This window comes from Arachis hypogaea, chromosome 5 (genome assembly GCF_003086295.3).
Source record: "Arachis hypogaea cultivar Tifrunner chromosome 5, arahy.Tifrunner.gnm2.J5K5, whole genome shotgun sequence".
NCBI classification, from domain to species: domain Eukaryota; kingdom Viridiplantae; phylum Streptophyta; class Magnoliopsida; order Fabales; family Fabaceae; genus Arachis; species Arachis hypogaea.
The window spans coordinates 82,405,205-82,412,914 of record NC_092040.1 but is presented as its reverse complement, the minus strand read 5'-3'; the positions used below and the strand labels follow the sequence as shown (position 1 = coordinate 82,412,914).

Genomic DNA, 7,710 nt, shown 5'->3' with positions numbered 1-7,710 from the left:
GCAGATGAGGCCAATAACAATGACCTCACATGCATGTCTGAGTGACTTTCTATATCAGAGGATGAGTTCTTCCAGTCAGCATTGATCAATAACTTAGTAGCATAGCGGTCTATTTTCTTCGCCTTGTATAAACTTTAGAGGGCTAGTATCTTTTGTATATAGTGATATAATCTAGACATGTTCCAGCGTAGGGTGGCTCTTGTGTGAGCCGATCCCTGAAAATATAAGTCATAGAATCTTTATATGTATCTGTTGTGTGTACATAAGCCGTTGATATATTCTTTAAACTATTTGGTGTATTAAACTAAGCCTACAGGCTTTTATATGATGCTTATATGCTTTCTATTTATATTTATATGCTGTATATTTTGAATTGCTTAAGTCTATACCTTATATTCTGGCTAACTCACAATCTCGATAAGCGATATAGTCTCAGAATAATACGCTTAATATATCTAGTCTAGAGTCCCTAAGATAAGCCGAACAATAGCGCCTAGCTACTTGCATTGGTCATGACGTGCTAGGAGTTGGGTTGTTATAGATGTCAATCAGACCTTTCTTTTATAATCAGGTTCAACTAAGTTGGTGAAATTACTAATTGGCCCAACAAAAGACGTTGACACCACTCACTGTGCGATATTACGCAACATTACACTCCACAATTTTCGCATAATGTTGTATACCCTTCTATAAAATCTTTTCATATTCAAGTCTTACTCTCGTTCAAGAAATTAAACATAAATTCTCTATATCTCTCTCAATCTTCATCTTCTCAATTTCATCCTCCTGTCATAAATATCAAATCAATCTCAAACAAACCTCTTTGCTTCAATTTTAGTTTTCAGATTTTGATATTATAGAAGATGTCAACAATTGAACCAAACACGATAATGAGCCTTGAATTCTATGTTAATGGACGATCAAAATTGTCAAATAAGAGCTTTGAGAGAGAGAGAGAGAGAAAGAGAGAGTGATAGGAAGAAGAGAGGGAAGGGTGGATGATGAGCGGATAATTTGTACGCTTTTTGGCATTGTTTTTAGTATGTTTTTGATATGATATAGTTAGTTTTTAGTATATTTTTATTAGTTTTTAGTTAAAATTCACTTTTCTGGACTTTACTATGAGTTTGTGTGTTTTTCTGTGATTTCAGGTATTTTCTGGCTGAAATTGAGGGACCTGAGCAAAAATCTGATTCAGAGACCAAAAAGGACTGCGGATGCTGTTGAATTCTGACCTCCCTGCACTCGAAGTGGATTTTCTGGAGCTAAAGAAGCCCAATTGGCGCGCTCTCAACGGTGTTGGAAAGTAGACATCCTGGGCTTTCCAGCAATATATGATAGTCCATACTTTGCTCAAGATTTGATGGCCCAAACCGGCGTTCAAAGTCACCCTCAGGAATCCCAGCGTTAAACGCTGGAACTGGCACCAAAATGGGAGTTAAACGCCCAAACTGGCATAAAAGCTGGCGTTTAACTCCAAGAGAAGTCTCTACACGAAAATGCTTCATTGCTCAGCCCAAGCACACACCAAGTGGGCCCGGAAGTGGATTTTTATGTCATTTACTCATCTCTGTAAACCTTAGGCTACTAGTTTTCTATAAGTAGGACCTTTTACTATTGTATTTTCATCTTGGTTCTTCTGGCTCCCTCTCTGGGGCCGAAACCAATGATCACTCTTGTTCTTATGTATTTTCAACGGTGGAGTTTCTACACACCATAGATTAAGGTGTGGAGCTCTGCTGTACCTCGAGTATTAATGCAATTACTATTGTTCTTCCATTCAATTCCGCTTGTTCTTGTTCCAAGATATCACTTGTTCTTCAACTTGATGAATGTGATGATCCGTGACACTCATCATCATTCTCACCTATGAACAAGGTGACTGACAACCACTTCTGTTCTACAAGCAACCAAGGCTCTAGTGAATATCTCTTGGATTCTTTAACCGGAATCTTCGTGGTATAGGCGAGAACTGATGGCAGCATTCAAGAGAATCCGGAAGGTCTAACCTTGTCTGTGGTATTCTGAGTAGGATTCAATGATTGAATGACTGTGATGTGCTTCAAACTCCTAGCAGGCGGGGCGTTAGAGACAGACGCAAAAGAATCGATGGATTCTATTCCGGCTTGACCGAGAACCGACAGCTGAATTCCGCGTGCTGTGACAGAGCATATGCAATCGTTTTCACTGAGAGGATGGGAGGTAGCCACTGACAATGGTGAAACCCTACACAAGCTTGCCATGGAAAGGAATAAGAAGGATTGGATGAAAACAGTAGGAAAGCAGAGAGACGGAAGGGAAGGCATCTTCATGCGCTTATCTGAAGTTCCTACCAATGAATTACATAAGTACCTCTATCTTTATCTTATTGTTTATTTTCGTTCATCACCATTATACATTTGAGTTTGCCTGACTAAGATTTACAAGATGACCATAGCTTGCTTCATACTAACAATCTCCGTGGGATCGACCCTTACTCGCGTAAGGTTTATTACTTGGACGACCCAGTGCACTTGCTGGTTAGTTGTGCGAAGTTGTGTAATGCCATGGTATTGAGCACCACGTTTTTGGGGTTCATGACCGGGGATTATGAGAGTTGTGAAAAGTATTGTTCATAATTTCGCGCACCAAGTTTTTGGCGCCGTTGCCGGGGATTGTTCTAGTTTTAAGCAAGCTTTTGGTAACATCAGTGCCAAGATCCGGCAACAACACCAAGTTTTTGGCGCCGTTGCCGGGGATTGTTCAGTTTGGACAACTGACGGTTCATCTTGTTGCTTAGATTAGGTATTTTTTCTTCAGAGTTCTTAAGAATGAATTCTAGTGTTTCAAGGTGATGTTCTTATCATCACCAAAGCTGATTGATCTTCATCAATTTAGCTCTTGAATGCAATGTCCTGCTGAAGCTTGGCCGGCCATGTCTAATTTCTTTAGACTAAAGCTTTAGACTAACATTGCATGATTCCTGGAATTCTCATTAAGAATTTTGATACCTTTATTTTCTTTTTCTACATAATTTTCGAAAAAAAAACACAAAAAAAGTATAAAATCATAAAATCCAAAAATATTTCTTGTTTAGAGTCTCATCTTAAGTTTAGTGTCAATTGCATGTTTCTGCTCTTTTTGCATTCATGCATGTGTCTTCATTAATCTTCAAGTTGTTCTTGATGATTTTATTACTATGATTTTTAATTCTCTTGACTTGAGTGTTTATGTGTCTCATATGCATTCACATTTTATTAAGTGTCAGTAGTATACAAACTGCTAAGTTTGGTGTCTTGCATGCATTGTTATTTGATTTTAGTTGCATTTTGATTATTCCTTATTATTAAAAATCCAAAAATATTTTTAATTTGTGTCTTTTCAAGTCAATAATACAGAGAATTGAAGACTCATAACATACAGCAGAGGAATTACACAGAAAAAGCTGGGCGTTCAAAACGCCCAGTGAAGAAGGACAGACTGGCGTTTAAACGCCAGCCAGGGTGCCTGGTTGGGCATTTAACGCCCAAAAAGGTAGTGCATTGGGCGTTAAACGCCAGAATGTGCACCATTCTGGGCGTTTAACGCCAGGATGGCACAAGGGGGAGGATTTTGTTTTCAAATCAATTTTTTTCAAGTTTTCAAAGTTTTTCAAAATCAAATCTTTTTCAAATCAAATCTTTTCAATCAAATGTTTTCAAAATCAATTTCTTTCCTTTTTCAAAGATACTTACTAACAATTAATGATTTGATTGAACATTTTAAGTATGTTGCCTTTTCTGTTGAGAAAGGTTTAATGTTTGAATCATATCTTTTCTTGTTAGGCAAGTCATTAATTTTTAAAATCAAATCTTTTTAAAATTGTTTTCAAATCATATCTTTTCAATCATATCTTTTTAAAACCATAACTTTTCAATCAAATCTTTTTAATCACATCTTTTTCAAAATAGTTTTCAATCAAATCTTTTTGATTTCTAATTTCAAAATCTTTTTCAAAAATCACTTGATTTCTTTTCCACTTTTAATTTTCGAAAATCAATTAAAGTTTTTCAAAAATATTTTCAAAATCTTTTACTTAATTTTCGAAAATTACTTCCCTTCTTCTCACATCCTTCTATTATTGGAGTACCACTCCTTCTCAATGCATAATTCGAACTCCATCTAATTAAGTTCGAATTCTTCTCCTTCTGTCTTCTATTTTTCTTTTCTTCTGACACCTCAAGAAATCTCTATACTGTGACATAGAGGATTCCATATTTTTTTGTTTTCTTCTCTTTCATATGAGCAGGAACAAGGACAAAGGCATTCTTGTTGAAGCTGATCCTGAACCTGAAAGGACCTTGAAACGAAAGCTAAGAGAAGCTAAGGCACAACTCTTTGTAGAGGACCTAAACGAATTCTTCAAGGAAGAAGAACACATGGCAGCTGAAAACAACAATGCCAACAATGCAAGGAAGGTGCTGGGTGACTTTACTGCACCTACTCCCGATTTCTATGGGAGAAGCATCTCTATCCCTGCCATTGGAGCAAACAACTTTGAGCTTAAGCCTCAATTAGTTTCTCTAATGCAACAGAATTGCAAGTTCCATGGACTTCCATTGGAAGATCCTCATCAGTTTTTAGCTGAGTTCTTGCAAATTTGTGACACAATCAAGACTAATGGGGTTGACCCTGAGGTCTATAGACTTATGCTATTCCCTTTTGCTGTAAGAGACAGAGCTAGGACATGGTTGGACTCACAACCTAAAGAAAGCCTGGACTCTTGGGAAAAGCTAGTCAATGCCTTCTTGGCAAAGTTTTTTCCACCTCAAAAATTGAGTAAGCTTAGAGTGGAAGTCCAAACCTTCAGACAGAAGGAAGGAGAATCCCTCTATGAAGCTTGGGAAAGATACAAACAATTAATCAGAAAGTGTCCTTCTGATATGCTTTCTGAATGGAGCATCATAGGTATTTTCTATGATGGTCTCTCTGAACTGTCCAAGATGTCTTTGGATAGCTCTTCTGGAGGATCTCTTCATCTGAAGAAGACGCCTACTGAAGCTCAAGAACTGATTGAAATGGTTGCAAATAACCAATTCATGTACACTTCTGAAAGAAATCCTGTGAACAATGGGACTAGTCAGAAGAAAGGAGTTCTTGAGATTGACACTCTGAATGCCATATTGGCTCAGAATAAAATATTGACTTAACAAGTCAATATGATTTCTCAAAGTCTGTCTGGAATGCAAAATGCACCAAGCAGTACTAAGGAGGCTTCATCTGAGGAAGAAGCCTATGATCCTGAGAACCCTTCAATGGAAGAGGTGAATTACATGGGAGAACCCTATGGAAACACCCATAATCCTTCATGGAGAAATCATCCAAATTTCTCATGGAAGGATCAACAGAGACCTCAACAAGGTTTCAACAACAATAATGGTGGAAGAAACAGGTTTAGCAATAGCAAGCCTTTTCCATCATCTTCTCAGCAACAGACAGAGAGTTCTAAGCAGAATAACTCTGACTTAGCAACCATGGTCTCTGATATAATCAAAACCACTCAAAGTTTCATGACTGAAACAAGGTCCTCCATTAGAAACTTGGGGGCACAAGTGGGTCAGCTGAGCAAGAAAATTACTGAACTCCCTCCTAGTATTCTTCCAAGCAATACAGAAGAAAATCCAAAAGGAGAGTGCAAGGCCATCAACATGGCCGAATTTTGGGAGGAAGGAGAGGCAGTGAACGCCACTGAGGAAGACCTCACTGAGCGTCCACTGACCTCCAATGAGTTCCCCAATGAGGAACCATGGGAATCTGAGGCTCAAAATGAGACCATAGAGATTCCATTGGACTTACTTCTGCCATTCATGAGCTCTGATGAGTATTCTTCCTCTGAAGAGGATGCGTATGTCACTGAAGAGCGAGTTGCTAAATACCTTGGAGCAATCATGAAGCTAAATGACAAGTTATTTGGAAATGAGACTTGGGAGGATGAACCCCCTTTGCTCACCAAAGAACTGGATGACTTGTCTAGGCAGAAACTGCCTCAAAAGAGACAGGATCCTGGGAAGTTTTCAATACCTTGTACCATAGGCACCATGACCTTCAAGAAGGCCTTGTGTGACTTTGGGTCAAGTGTAAACCTCATGCCCCTCTCTGTAATGGAGAAGTTAAGGATCTCTGAGGTGCAAGCTGCAAAAATCTCACTAGAGATGGCAGACAACTCAAGAAAACAAGCCTATGGACTTGTAGAGGATGTTCTGGTTAACGTTGAAGACCATTACATCCCTACTGATTTCATAGTCCTAGAAACTGGGAAGTGCATGGATGAATCCATCATCCTTGGCAGACCCTTCCTAGCCACAGCAAAGGCTGTGATTGATGCTGATAGAGGAGAATTGATCATTCAAGTGAATGAAGAACCCTTGGTGTTTAAGGCTCAAGGATATCCCTCTGTCATCATGGAGAGGAAGCATGAAGAGCTTCTCTCAAAACAGAGCCAAACAGAGCCCCCACAGTCAAACTCTAAGTTTGGTGTTGGGAGGCCACAACCAAACTCTTACGTTTGGTGTTGAACCCCCACATTCAAACTCTAAGTTTGGTGTTGGGAGGTTCCAACATGGCTCTGAGCAATTCTGAGGCTCCATGAGAGTCCTCTGTCAAGCTACTGACATTAAAGAAGCGCTTGTTGGGAGGCAACCCAATGTTATATTTTATCTATTTTCTTTTGTTATTTTATCTTTTTTGTAGGTTGATGATCATGAGAAGTCACAAAATCAATGAAAAAAGCAAAAACAGAATGAAAAACAGGAAGAAAAATAGCACACCCTGGAGGACGCACCTACTGGCGTTTAAACGCCAGTGAGGTTAGCTGTTGGGCGTTTAACGCCCAGTCTGGCACCATTCTGGGCGTTTAACGCCAGAAAGGGGCACCAGACTGGCGTTAAACACCAGAGAAGGGCAAGAACCTGGCGTTAAACGCCAGAAATGGGCACCAGCCCGGCGTTTAACGCCAGAAATGGCTAAAAACGTGTTTTTTCTTGCCATTTAGTGCAGGGATGACTTTTCCTTGACACCTCAGGATCTGTGGACCCCACAGGATCCCCACCTACCCTACCACTCTCTCTTTCTTCTTCACCCATTCACCAATCACCTCACTACCTCTTCCCCAAAAACCCTTCCCCCTTTCCTATATAAACCCTCCTTTACTCCTTCATCTTCACACCTCCTAAACACCATTTCTCTCCCCTTTGGCCGAACACAAAGCCATTCCCTTCTTCCTCATTTCTTCTTCTTCTACTCTCTTCTTTCTTCTTTTGCTTGAGGACGAGCAAACCTTTTAAGTTTGGTGTGGTAAAAGCATTGCTTTTTGTTTTTCCATAACCATTTATGGCATCCAAGGCCGGAGAAACCTCAAGAAAGAGGAAAGGGAAAGCAAAAGCTTTCACCTCCGAGTCATGGGAGATGGAGAGATTCATCTCAAGGGTGCATCAAGACCACTTCTATGAAGTTGTGGCCATGAAGAAGGTGATCCATGAGGTCCCTTTCAAACTCAAAAAGGGTCAACTTTGATCAAAGGTTGGACCAAGTCCTCACAGACATTTGTGAAGAGGGCACCTAATGAAAGAGAGATTCAAGAGGGAAGCCGGTTCAACTGAGAAGGCATGACCTCAAGCCCATCACTAAGAAAAGGATGGAGCAAACAAGAGACCCCTCTCATCATAGGATCCCTGAGATGCCTCAAGGGATACA

General features: G+C 39.8%; 1 non-coding gene across 1 annotated transcript; it reads right to left on the bottom strand.

The window, feature by feature from the left end:
• Positions 1–4,799: 4,799 nt before the first annotated feature.
• On the bottom strand, positions 4,800–4,907 carry LOC112804886 (small nucleolar RNA R71). Its single transcript, XR_003203504.1, has one exon. It is a non-coding gene; the product is annotated as a small nucleolar RNA R71 (small nucleolar RNA).
• Positions 4,908–7,710: the final 2,803 nt, after the last annotated feature.